The sequence below is a fragment of the Heliangelus exortis genome, chromosome 6 (genome assembly GCF_036169615.1).
Source record: "Heliangelus exortis chromosome 6, bHelExo1.hap1, whole genome shotgun sequence".
In the NCBI taxonomy this organism is placed as follows: domain Eukaryota; kingdom Metazoa; phylum Chordata; class Aves; order Apodiformes; family Trochilidae; genus Heliangelus; species Heliangelus exortis.
The window spans coordinates 10,583,649-10,597,702 of NC_092427.1; the positions used below are offsets into that span (position 1 = coordinate 10,583,649).

Sequence of the window (14,054 nt, forward strand, 5' to 3'; positions counted from 1 at the left end):
GAACTATAGCTATCAGCTCTCTAAGTCTCATCAGGACATTGTTGCATTTGACTTTAAGGTGATGTTGTTTTCTTAAGTGCTATAAACTTTTGGATTCTTCTGGTGCAAAACAGTACCTGGTAGATAAACAAGGTGAGACAGGGACGTGAAGTTTTCCATATCTACTAACTGGCAATCACAAGTCAGTTTACGGTGTAAACATGCAGTGCAGTTAATGATGCCTGACTTTAATTTTAAAATTTCCTAGCTGTGTAATCGTGCTTTCTGTAATGTTAAGTTTTATGAAGTTGCTCATATCTTGATACAATATATATCTTTCCATTAATTCCTTACAGCGATGTAACTAGTTTGCAAATACAAAAGTATTTTATTTTATCTCATGTATTTGGAATCAGTGTAATTTTAAAAAGATAAAAATAAAATAAATCGCTGACCATCTCTCCTAACCAAGGATTAACAGTCTGACTGGGCAAAGAAAAAGTGTGAGGGCATGTTCTGTAAGAAGCATTCACAAAGCCCAGGCCAAGGAACCACTGTCTGTATAGCCTTACACTTGGTTTTTATCAAAGGAAAGTTACAAAACCAAAGCCATAAGCAGAGCATGGTTACAATACACAGGAAAGAGAAATTTGTCAAAAATGGCCTGCTTTACTCTGGTTATTTACCTTAGATCTTTCATGATCATAAACTGCCTTTTCCTGTGGTGGAAGAAGAGGAAGGTGTTATATCAGTGCTTCATGTCTGAAAGTGTCAAAAGGTCTGCACCACTAGCTCAAGTCCAGCCTAGTTTTGGAGGAGAAAAACCTCTTCTTTTTTGAGCAGCATAAATTGAGTTAGATTGGTGGTATTTACCTATACACATCCTTCTGCTGCTTAAGTGCTGATGTTCTGGCTGTCTTCAGGGGTTGTATCTCAGGCAGAGCTGGTGAGACCATTGCAGAGGGAGCTCTGGCTTTGCATTGTAACAGCTGGTGTATGGGGATCTCACCCCCAGCATCAGAGCAGTGCAGTTCCTCTGACCTCAACACAGTTGCAGCATTCATGGGTTTCAGTAATGTGGGAGAGAAACTGGGCCTATATTCTTTTAACTGGTCTATTTAGCAGCTCTTTTCCATATGCAGTCTCCATGCCAGTGACAGGAGCTTCCTGGAACTGACAGGAGACACAAAAGGCCCTCTTCTCTAAATCACTGGACCTTAAGAATATTGAAAGGATGTTACAACAAGCCTCATAATACACTATTGTCAGGCTCTCTCTGAAGATGCCTGCAGTGGTATCATGCCTCTAAGCTTTCCAGAGGGGGTGTGATGACCCCATATGGAAGAAAATAGAAGAGTAATGGTTTGGGTGGTTGTGAGGAATTTTATGGTACTACTTCCCATTGCATGTAATTCGAGACCAGCTGGAAACATTTACTTCTGGCTGAACTCATATCAGTTAGAGGAAAGAAAGTATCTGAAGATGTATTGTGTGTGTTTTTTAGGAAGAGATCCTGACTTGTGTGTCTATGCATGCCTGGGTGCATCTTTCTCATGGGCAGGGGAGTGGTGAAAAAGTTTTCTTTCATTTTCATTTCTTTCTTCTTCTTCTTCCTACTGATTTTCCTGTTTCTCCACAGGACAGCAGTTTTTTTGTCTTGCTGTGAAAATGTCCATGCTCCTCAGTGGAGTGAACACATTTGAATGGAAGGGGCTTGCTTTTTTTTGAAGTCTGAACTTCACACCCAGGGAACCAGAGAGTTTGCATTCCCTGCTTCCTTCAGCACTGCTCAGGGATGTGCCCCAGCAGCCGGCAGGAGTCTTGCTGCCTCTGTGCCACTAGCAAAGCGAGCTTGACTTGGAGACTTTGATGTTTTTTGGTTTTTGGGTTTTTTTGCAAATCCATACAAATTTCTGATGACTGATTCAGATGCCAAAGAACAAGACTACTACAATTGTGAAGCTGCTTGTATAAATACAAGTTCAGCCCTTTCCCTTGCAGTCTCTGCCTGCCGCACATTCCCTGCAGGTTCCAGAACTGCAGCAGTGCTGTAGGCAGCTGTCCCTGGGGACCACCCCTACCCTGACATGGGACACCCACCCTCCCTTGGGGCTTCCTCTTCACCACGGGGCCATTTTATTTCCACAGCTGCTGTTTTATTTCTCTCACACTTTGTATCCAGGCACTTCTTTGGCTGAGGGATGTTCTGGTGCCAGGGATTGGACTCTGATGTGGGGGTTTCTCCTCCCTGGGCCTCACCTCCGTGCCGGAGTTGGTGGGAACCGGCTGGAACCAGCTTGGGGTGGCTCATGTTGTCCTGCCAGGCCACCCTGCTGTGTCTCTCGTGCCAGTTACACCTCCATTTCGTGAGAAACCTCAGTAAAGGTGTAGCTGTGGAACGGTGGTCAATGTCCATGAGGGAATCCCCTCACACTGAGGGGACTGAGGGGCAGGTGAGGAGGCAGGAGCTGTGGTGTGGCCTGGCGACATGGCTGGCCTGGAAGTCCCCCAGGCAGGCCTCATCTGAGGGACCAAACATTTATTGCAACTGTTGGGAATTTTAGTCAAGTTACATGCTTAAGTCAACCTGAATACAGGTACTGAGCTACTTAATGGACAATTAAACTCATCTCATGCAGCATAAAAGCCTGTTTAAAAGCTGTTTTGTAGTTTTATTCAAATGCTTTTAAACTTAGTCAGCAGAAGTTCCTCTGTTTTACCTCAAGTGGTGCCATTATCTAGTTCATCTCAGATGACCAAAAATGTGTTCAGTTGTCATTCAGTTTGTTTAGTTCTTAGCTGATATGAAATTCAAAGTTGTATTACTTCTCCAAAGTATTTCCAAGCTGTAGTTGTGGACTTTGAGGTATAGAGACTGAATTGGTTCTCTGGTTACTCTGAGCAGAGGTGGAGGCTGGACCAGGGTGACATCCAGAAATTGGGTTACAAAACTTAATGATTTGCAAGGCAGCAGCAAAGACAGAAAGTCAAAGATGTTCAAATTGCTTTCCAGGTAAAATATTGTGGACCTTAGTCCTTTCTCCGTATGTGTGATCTTGACCTTTGACTTAGTGTGGTATCCTCTAACTGCAAGCTCTTTACCCATTTACCTTTTGTGCTTTGTCTGAGATGGTAAAAGTAAAAAACGTGTAAAAACATTTTAATATTTGGTATTTTATTTTGTGTTTTTCATTGTAATGTACGTTGCTTGGCAAGAAAGGTAGCCTGCTTTGAGCTTGCAGTTATTGTTCATCAGTGCATGGGCACTGTGCAGAACCCTGCACATGTGACAGGTACCTGTATATCACACCAGCAGTGTATGATGGTTGATAATGGTGTAGAGAAGTGCAGCAATATACCCTACTTCTCACCAAATTAAGCAGGAGAAAACTACATGGTGCTTCATGTCTATTCATGCTCGTTATTTATTCTGTGGTGAGTGGAATTCACTATGTATCTTTCCAGTGCTAGTTCTGTTCCAGCCAGTTTTATTACAAGCATAAGGTTTTGAGACAGACTATGTCAAAAGCAGACATAAGACTCAGCTTTGTCAAACCTTTTAAATTTTTGATCTCTGTAGCATAAAAATTTTTCTCCAAGAAACAAATTTTTTGTTTTTAATTTAAAAATGACGGTTACAAGATGATGAACTAAATTGGACGTCAAAACAAAAGATTTATTGTCTTGAAGACAAACTCATTGTAATTGCACTTCTTGTGAGGTATCTTTTTCTGTCCAAGCTTATATTTCACTTACAAGACAGGAAATACAGCTTTGCTGATTACATTTTTTTTTTTTTTTTTGAGATATAAATAACTTACTGTCTTCAAAGACAGAGCTCATTTAAAAAATGCTTCCCAAATGAAACTTCGCATCAAACTATAAATTAAAATAAAATCTTGGCTTATCCACATTGGTAACATTGTTTATGGATGTCTGTACTGTGTGTACAGATGTAAATGCTGCTTTCAGGGGGAAGGGTGTTAAAAGCAAAGCTCTGGCACCTGTACCTGGTCTAAATTGTTCTATTTCCTATTCTTTGCTCTTTGTATCCATCCCTTCCTGACTCCTACCCCTGCCATAAGAAGTAATTATTATGTTCCTTTCCATCAACTTGCCCCTTTGCTGGGGTTAGAGTGCAGATAAAATAACAAAATCAGCCTAGAAGCTGTACAGGAGGAAGAATACCAACCACAGGTTTATTTTATTGCATTCTTTATGGATAATTATCATTAGATATTAAGACACAGTGGTCATCCTGCTGGCAGAAAGCAGATCTCTAAAACAATATTTCTGTGTTAAATCATGCAATTAATTCTAGTCTGGTTGTCACAGGGGCAGGAAGACCTTTTCTGAAGCCCTGATGAATCTTGATCATTGCTTATCCTCAGGAAACTGAGTGATGTGTGGCAATGCTGAGTCTACCTAAAAAAATGAGTAACAGTAAAACTGCCTCAACATTCCAGTTAGCCAAGCATTATGTCCAGCAAGTTAACAGAAGATTCTTCAACAGCTGTTTTTTGAGATCTGCTTCTCTCTGTACCTCTCCAGTTTCCGTAGCACTTGTGCTAAGAATATTAGAGGATGTGAACCCGTTTAGTCCTTTAAGAGTCTATTTCTGGACCTGTTGTCCAGGAGTTCATTTAATCCCTTTTTGAACTTGTGGACGTCCTTTGCCTTCACAGCCTTGTGTGACAGCAAGTTCCAGAAGGGTAAAAATATATTTCCTATTTAAATCTCTTTCTTGCTAGTTTCAACGAGTACTACTTTGCTCTAGTGTTGTAGGATCTGGCAAATAACATTTCTGCATTCAGCAACTCATGTTGTATGTTATACCTGGTCATAGCTTCCTTCAGCCACCTCCTCTCCAAGCTGAGGAGTATCAGCTTTTTTTAGTCTCTCCAAGTAAAGCATCTGCTTCATTTCCATTTCCTTGCCCTTTTCTGCATCCTTTTTACATTCTATGTCTGTCTTAGCCAGTGAAGAGCAGATGGCAATGCTCAGGTTGTTGGAGCCCTCAGGCTGAGTGAAGTGACAGAGGTGCTTTTCCTCTCTTTCTGATGATACCCTGTATTTTGCTGGCTTACTTGACTGCTGCTGAACATTGAGCCTGTGACTTTAGAGAACTGTCAGTGATGTCTCCAGCTCCTTTGCAGGCACAGGTAGAGCTGCTATTGCCTAGATTAATTTCCTGAATTATATCTACATGAAAACTTACCTGCAAGCTGTTATCCCAATCAGTTAGTTTTGTCTCCAATTAACATGCTGAGTAACACCAGTCCCAGCACTGATCCTAGGACTGCACTGCTGAATCCTCTGCATCTTAAGTCAAGCTCTGTCCTTTGCTTTCTTATTCTTTCTGATGTGCTCACTCTGCTGTGAATGAAGCCAGACTTGGAAGAATTTGTTTCCCTGGTTCCCCTTTCTGTAGCTGGGAGTTAGGCAGGCAGGATCTCTGAGGTGCCCAGTCCAGAGGCTCTTGGTGATGCTGGCTTACACACCTTGGCTGGTGGTTCTTCAAATTCATGTCTGTTTCTTCAGAACTTCTGGGAACATTGTTCTGTCCCGATGATTTGTTAACATTTGGTATTTCCTGAATTTACTTCATATTGATCTGACTCCTCTGCCAATTTTGCAACCAAGAGTGCTATGGGTGTAGAAATCTCCCCAAAGGCTTTGGCAGTAAAGACTGCCAAAATGTAAATAAATCACTGATTTTATTCTGCTACAGCTTTATCATTTCCATCTGCCCCTCTTTACACCTTTGTCACCCTGCAGTTTCAACACTGTCCTAGCTACCTTCCTGTTGTTGATGTATTTAAAGAACTGTTTACTAACACAGTGATCTTCGTTTAGCAACACTGTTTGGTTTATCTTTTAGCTCGCTTAATTTCCTGCTTATATTTGACTTGCCATGTTTTATGAGCTTCCCTGTCTTTACTTAGACAATACATTTTCTCAGAGATGACCTATGCCCTTCAACACTCCTCTAACTCTGCCTGAGGCTGCCTGCCTATTTTACTGCTCCTTTTTAGTGTCTTCTTTATATCTTGCCACATAATTATTGTTTCCTTTCTTAAAACTGAATATTGGTGCCCTGGCTTGGTTTGGTCACCCTGAGTATCAGTGCAATTCTGTGTTAGCTAACAGGTAGCCTTTAGAGCCTTCTGTTTTGGATTGTACTCTATGCTTTGAAGTCTGTTTTCCCACTGGGCAACTGTATATGGATCTAGAATAACATAATACCATATTGTCCTTTTCTTTTCCATGTGGGCAAATACTGGGCATTTCAGCATGTCCTCATATGTTGTTGATAGCTAGCAACTATTAGTATTGTAATATTCTGTGGAAGCTATGTATTAAAATTGAGAGTTATATATAAAATTGAGGTTATATGAGAGCTCTCTGTGGACATGTTTATAGGAACTGAAGTGTATTTGGATTAATTTTTGTGCAGTTACCAGAAGACTGTTGTTTGTTTTAAAGCATGTGCATGCAAGTGCAGTACAGTAGTTTATTCTCTACAGATGCACTCGGAAGGGCTGCTTTACAGATGCAATCCAACATTGAAACAAGATATGCAAACAAGTTTTTGTTGATTAATATTGTTTAGTTGGTCAAAGCTAATATTTACCTTTAAACCTGCTGTGCTCACTTTGTACTGAATCAGTCACAGGAATTCTGTGGGGTTTGTTTGTTTGTTTTACTAGGAGCACAAGAGTGAAGAGTTTGGGTGTTTTTTTCCTGTGCCACATCTAATCTGCTGTTATAGGAGTCATCTTGTACGCTGCATACAGAAACATCTAAATTCGCAGAGCTGGTCTGTTTGAGCCTTTACTTAAGATGCGAGTGCTGGACCAGTCTTATCTCAAATCTAGCTATGTCTGTGCTTTTGTTGTTGAAGGTCTTGGATTCAAGCCTACCACTTGTCTGTCTGGACCAGAAAGCTGTTAGAAATGTACATGATGTCTCTGTCATGACTTTTCTGATCAGTTCCAGGAGTTCCCCATCATGAGGAACTAAATAATGAAGTAGAGTTGTGTACTTAAAAAGTTACTGTAAAAAAAAATGAAAATGAAATTGTCCAGAGCAATTTTTTCATCAAAGCTGACATAACATTTGTGGTAAGAAGCTGTACCTCATCGGATTTTGTGTCCTAAAGAAGAGCTGGACTTCACAATACAGAAGACTTCTGACAGTCTTGTATCTGACTAATCCATTCTGAGATATATTATCAAGTGAAACTTCAATGGCTGTCAGAATCTTTTGTGATCATCAGCTTCTGGGGAGCTATTTAGCTGTGGAGCTGTTTTCAGTGCCAGGCTTCAGAAGGATTTTGCTGCTTATCTAGATATAATTTTCTACATTATCTTTGGACTACTGGGATTATGTAGCTACTACAGCCAGACTTCAGTTGTCTGATATTTAGATATTGATTCCAATCACATGTTCATTTCCATTATCTAACTATAAAATACATTCATTACTGCGAATTATTTGTAGGATTTCTATTTGATTTTTTTTCAAATGGTATGATCAATTACATATTTCTTACTATTTTCATCACTAGGTTTCAAACCACTTTACGAAGAAATATCAGAGGGAAAGGATCTTGAAAAGACTCCCCTAAGCCCTGAAAAAGGTAAGCAAGAGGAATCTTCTGATTCCAAGTCTGAATGAAAAATTGTCTTATTCTAACTGAAACCAGTTTAGAAGTTCACTGAATGAAATTTGTGAGCAAATACACTTGCATTACCTATAATGTAGGCTTAGTCTAGATTTAGCTTAATGTAGATACAGTGTGTGTATAAAGCATACCCATGGGACTGTTTAAGTATTATCAAATATTTAAGTTCTTACCCTTAAAGTGAATAATATCCAGAATTTATGAAGGTCCTTTGAGATTAATTTTGGGTGAATTTTTAGCCCATTTCTCCACGAGTCTATAATGTAAGATTTTTGCTGTCTGCTTGCATTAGTATTAGTTCTGTTGACTCATTTGGATTAGTTAACTCAATTATGTAAATAATTTAGTGGAAAGCTAAAATATTAATTTATTCCACAACGAGAGATTCAATATAACAACAGTTTTCAGAGGTTAATTCTTTTTATCCACTGCTATTCCACCCCATCTGCAGCCCAATTAATTTTTTTTTAAGTCATTACTACCTACCTTTTGGGAATTTGTAGCCTGAAATATTTAAACAAGATTAAAAATCACCCTTAACTTACAACATGGACTGTCTGTACCTTGTCCCTTACAGATGGCAAGATGCAAAAGTGGTGAATAATTTTCAAATTAGAGAACCTGAGCATGCTTTATAGGAAAACTATTCTGCAAATTTTCCAGGGTTACATGAGACAGACTTCTGGAAACGTAACAAACAAACAAAGAAAAAAGCAAAAAAAAAAAGCCAACACAAAAATCCAAGCAAACAAAACCCCCACATCCCAAACCAACCAACCAAACCCAGTCTTACCAGCAAAATTAAAATCTTTGAACTGCTTGAAGCTGCTCGACAAATATTGAATATCAACTTGTGAAAATGTGAAAACAAAACCTGAGTTTGTGTTTATGTTGTGTGCTAGGCCTTGATGCTGTTATTGTGAACAGTTCTGGTTAACTTAAGTTCAGAACAAGGGCTGACTGCTCCTTTTGTATTATGGAATTCTGTAGTACAACAATTAACTTTGTGTTATGCCAGCTGCTGTGCTGAGGAACATCTTGTCACTGCCTCCCATGGGTTTTGTCCAAGATAATGAACAGGTGCATATTGTGCAGTGATTTATGTATGTATCTGTATGTTGGGTTTTTGATGGAGAGCTGTACTGAACTCATAAACTGATTAGTTGTGATTTGCTTGTCTATTAATCTAGGGGATTTGCTGTCCGTTTGTTTTTACTCCCTACTTTTCAGAGGTATTTGTCATTTTGTTGGTGTTATACTTCATAGCTTGTGTTGAAATGTATCTCCTAGAAAACCACCTGCATTTCATTTGAGAAAGATAAGAGAACAAAATCAAATCAGTATTTTTTTCTTCTGATTAGTCACCTTTTCTCATGCTTTAAAAGACAGGTACTCTCAAAGGTAGATTTCTGCAGGTTCAGATTCTGGGTTTTGGTGTGTCTTTCTCTGAAGTAACTAGAGCATCAAGAACTGCTCGTCTCCCTCTGAAAGTATTAAAAGAAACCTTGTAACCAATTTAAACTAAACATTGTATCTTTCTGGGTAAAATAAACATATGTTTATATTTTTAAATTTATTTTTCCCAATTTCCAAAACATTGTAATTATCTCCAGATTTTTTTTCAATGCCCTTTTAAGGGTTTGTATGGATAACTGTACTGTCAAGGCAGAAGTCTGTGACTCTTCCTGGCTTGTAGGAGAGGACTTGCAATTGCTGAAGTGAGGCAGGAGACATTTTCCATTACGTGTGGGTGCGTCACACTGTGAGGCCTTGGTTGCACTTTGAGGTTCTCTGGAATGGTAAATTTAAACCCAATTTAATTTAAATTTAAACCCAAACCCTAATGCTAATGAAAAAAAATGCTAATGGAAATGCTAAGGAAAAAATGCTAATGTTGTGTGTTTAAAAAAAAGAAAAAAAGAAAACCAGGAAAAAGAATACAAAGGAGAGGATGAACTAACTAGGCCCTGGGGACTGATCTTGACTGTGCCTTATTACCACAGCTTTATCCTTTCCAGTTCTTAAAGATGCTGTCAGCTATTGAACTCCAATGAACTGATTAATGTATTGGAGGGATGCCTATAGATTGTGGTATTGATATTGTTCCCAGATGGCTTCCTGCCCAGCAGATTGGCAACAAGATCTCATCTTCATGGTGATGAGGGGGAACAGTGTGGATTTTTTTTTTTTTTTTTTTAATGGAGCTTGTCTCAGCAAATAAATACTAATCGTTGGATCAGTCACTCTGAAAAACAGTAGCCTTGTGGTAAGCTGAATTCTGTAGATTTATTGGAGTCTATAGAGTAATACAGTAAAAGGTTATGATATCTGTATTGCTTGCAGAGACTTAAAAGTTCTGTAATACCTGCTCCTCCTTCTGTCAGCAGGGAGCTGTCATTTCAACCCTGTGCATGTGGAATCTATGGGATAATCCCAGATGTGTTTCTTGTGGCAAATACTGGATTTCACAGGACCTAATTCAGAGACCTGAGTTCAGTCAATGCAGCAGGCAGCAGCTGTTAGAAATTCTTGAGACAGCACTGTTTAGGAATTCTCTTCCTGTATTTTGTGCTTCACATAGGAACCACTGTCAGCCTCAGTGCAGGTATGAAAGGGTTAAACTGAATTGCTGACAATATCCAGTGGGTCAGAATAAATGACTGAACTGTTTCTTCTAACCTTCCTCTCCTGTCCCTTTGTGACAAGCATATAGTATCCTCTCTTGTCTGTGCTGCCAAGAAATCACTTCTTTCTGTGCTGCTCATCAAGAAATACTGGGGTTTGGTTTTTTGTTTTTTTTTCACAATGGCCACATGTACAGCTGGTTCCATTTAACCCGTGAAACTGAAATGGTTTGTGAAGTGGCTTCTTATTTTTATTGTTAAAGTAAAGATTAACCTCTGATCTTTTCCTCAGAAGGGGATTTCTTCCATATATCAATATATAAAGTGTAGACTTGTTAGGCAGAAGAATCAGCTTCTCCTTTGGATCAGAGTTCTTTCACACCTAGAAAAATATTTAATTTCTCTGAAGGGGAAGGAACTGTATTCAGTAGGAAGTCCCTATCCTAATAAACTGAAAATTACCTTATTTTACAGAATTTACAAGCTGTGCTGTTTTACAGTCCCTTTTAAAACCAGTTCAACTGTGTCTAGATGAGCTGTTCTCTGTGCAAACAGTACTGTTTTGCACATCATAACTTATAAAGAATCAGGTGGAAAATTCCCTTGATTTTTTTTTTTTCTTTCACCTTCATTGTATCAATGCTACACATCACACCCACGTAAATGCATGATTCTGCCCATGGACATGATATTCTTCCTTTCTTATCTCTTAGTCTCTCAGTGTCAGAAGGGATCAAGGTGGAGCCAGATGCTGTGTTTTGCTGACTTTGCACTTCACATGCCCCCAGTGGCTTGAACAGAAAGTGCTTTATTGGAACGGGGATGCTCTGAACTGTTATTGCACATTTTAACATAGAACCTAGGGAGGGCATTGCATTGTTGGATTTCTAACACTAAAAGAGAGAGAGAGAGATAGATAATAAACTGCTATAGAAGTAGAAGCATTGGCCAGAGTTTCAAACTTTAATAACAGTTTTGCTGCAAGGAAGCTCTGAAATTGCAGTGGTTCTGAGCCAGGCCATGCTATAAATCTGAAATGTTAGAGACAACTTGCTAGTAATGTTCTTTGAGATTTCATACAGAAAATGTGGTTCTTGCAATATGCATCCTCATTCCAAGAAGACTGGCAGCTGGATCTACTACTTCTTGCAACAACAAGGTTATAATTCTGTTTTTCATGGTCTAGAATGAAATTAATGTGATGATTAAGAGAAGCAGAAGCTTCCATTTAGACAAAGGCTTAATGGTGGGTTTAAGCTTGCTACAGACTCTGTTATTTAAGTATAGCAGAGGAACTCATAGTTCTGGTAAAGCTCTGCATATTTGCTTCACTTTAGTTCAGTTTGCAACCTGACCATCATCTTCACTACTGAGTCCTACCTGCTTCTGTCTAGAGACAGACCAGTAAAAATGCCACAGGAATTTGTGATGATGCACACAAGACATAACAGGAGAAAACCAACTCACTCAGCCATAGTTCAAAATCCCTAATGTGTGATTTGTCTCCTGTATCTGGCCAAATGTTCCTAAGCAGTAATCAAGAGCAACTTTCTGGTGAACAGTCTCTAGTAGAAGCACCACTAAAACTTTTCATGAGAGAGCTTTTGAGGAATACCAGTGTTCCAATTTTATTTCACTACTTTGGTTATCTTCTGAGGACCCACAGTAGCTTAAAGAATAGAGAAGTAACCAGAGTCTTGATCTAGTTTGGATTTTAAAATCAAATTGATATGAAGTGAAAATACATATTGATATTATTGGCTAGTGTCTTCCATATGAGAAGGCACTCCAAATTATTTCATTGCTATATATACTTGAGAGGGACAGGGAGTGTCTTGGCTTAGTCTGCCCAAACCAAGGAAATCTGAAATAGAGATTTATGTTCCCAGCTTAATTCTTAAAGCTGTGGGCAGGGAGGGAAAAAGGGAAGTGTACTCAGTGGTATGAGGCTACAGGCAAATTGCCTGGATCTGCCCTCTGAAATGAAAGCACAGTTTTCAGCAATTTCAGAGGGAACTGCACGCCATAATGAAAGGGTAGCATGGTACATAGAATTATCCAGTTCTGGTACTTTACTAGGAATGAGACCAAGTGGTCTAGTGGGGCCTGTCCAGCCATATTTACAATAGCAAATACTTCTTTCATACTCTGATCTTTAAACAGAAATAGCCTTCCTTCTTTTACTGAGTGGGAAGCTGCTCCTCTGCCATATTGAAAGCATTCTTACAATCCCTATCTCAAATAGGGTCATCGTTGATATTCCACCTATGAATTCAGTGGTTATGATTATTTGAGCCCCTTGTTACTCAGAATTGCTTAATTTAAGGATTTTTCTGTTTGATTTTTTTTTTGTATGATACCTGTTTGTAGTACAGCATACTATGGTGTGCTACCCGGAGTGGGAGCAGAAGGGTATTTACAGTGAGAAATAGAAGTTTATAAACAGGGCACATCCATGGAAGTTAACCCCATCAGGCTGCAAAACTGTAGCTTTGCAGTCTCCAAAGGCACAGCTGAGAAATCTCTGTGCTCCTTTGTCATCCGTGCAAGAGGAGGTTGGAGGCAGTAGTGGCCTTGTGCATAAGGTCCCTGGAATGCCCTGATCTTACCTCAATAAATGGGAACTGTTGCAAAAAATTAAATTAGCATGGTACTTCCTAGTTCTCTATTTTATATCCTTTTATATTTTAGGTCCCTGAAAATCACCAGTGTGTTTATTCATTCCATGGCAACTGCTGATGATGCATAGTATTAGCTGCCAAAGATGACTTATGAAGAATGTGAGGAGTAACACAAAGTAACACTTTATTTAGTGCCAAGGTCCTGTAAAAAAAAAGTAAATAAAAACTAAAAATAGGGATGAAGCTGGAATGTGTATTATTCGCTCTTTACCTTTTTTTTTGCTTTGTGTAGATAGAATTTTTGGAAGTATGTGTCACATTAAATGCTAGTGGATTTTAGCATAAAGTACCTGAGAAGTGATCTGAAAAGCCATGTTTTCTATCAGTTGTGTTGCTCTTGTCACCTGTTTGTCATTGCCTCCCCAGGGAGGCAATGCTACATTTGGGATCCAGAAGCTTATCAGTTTTGCCTTGGTTCTCCTGAGTTTGGGCTGAAATAGAACAGGAAGTTCCTGATTTGTGGAAGTAGGAAACAAAGCTGGTGTTTCACAGTTAGATACATAGAAATACTGGGAAATTGATTACCTTTTTATATTGAAGGACTTGAGCTTATAAGGTTTGTTTAGGTATGCAGGTCCTCTCTTTGGCTGTATCTCAAACTTGTTACTCAGTAAATCAAAATAATCTGTCTAAGTATCAGGGAAAATAACACTTAAATCCAGTACTACAATGTATCATGTTTTATACCTCATAAAAGCTGTTAGGTGGTATATTATGATAGGAGTAAATATAATTTTGCAATAGTAACAGCATGAAATAAACTGCTTTGCAATGACTTTCCTAAGAGTTCATCGTATTTCAATTTGCAATAGTAGTTGAACCCCAGTGATTATTGCTTGTGAATAGTGCTGCTCCTGTCTCCATCAGATTGCTTAATGAAAGCCTAGAAATAGCTGCAGTTAAAGATGTAAATAGGACATGCCTGAGTTGCATCTTTCTTGTGTTTTTCTCTTTTTTTTTTTTTTTTTTTTAAAGATTCTATATACATTTAGTTTCTCTCTCCCAAAGGAAGGCATAAGGAGGTTTTGATTAGATCTCATTGTGAAGCTCATTAATTGCAATTGCCTTTTTATTTATACCAAT

The 14,054-nt window shown here is 38.9% G+C and overlaps 1 protein-coding gene across 4 annotated transcripts in view; it reads left to right on the top strand.

Moving 5' to 3' along the window:
- The first annotated feature begins 7,549 nt into the window (after positions 1-7,549).
- MYLK (myosin light chain kinase) overlaps positions 7,550-14,054 on the top strand; it is a 187,910-nt gene continuing 181,405 nt past the window's right edge. For 3 of the 4 annotated variants that reach the window (XM_071746633.1, XM_071746635.1, XM_071746637.1), the window contains exon 1: positions 7,550-7,621. The gene's annotated coding sequence lies outside the window, so the exon portion shown is untranslated. The remainder of the gene's footprint in view (positions 7,622-14,054) is intronic. The other variant, XM_071746636.1, reaches the window with a different exon arrangement.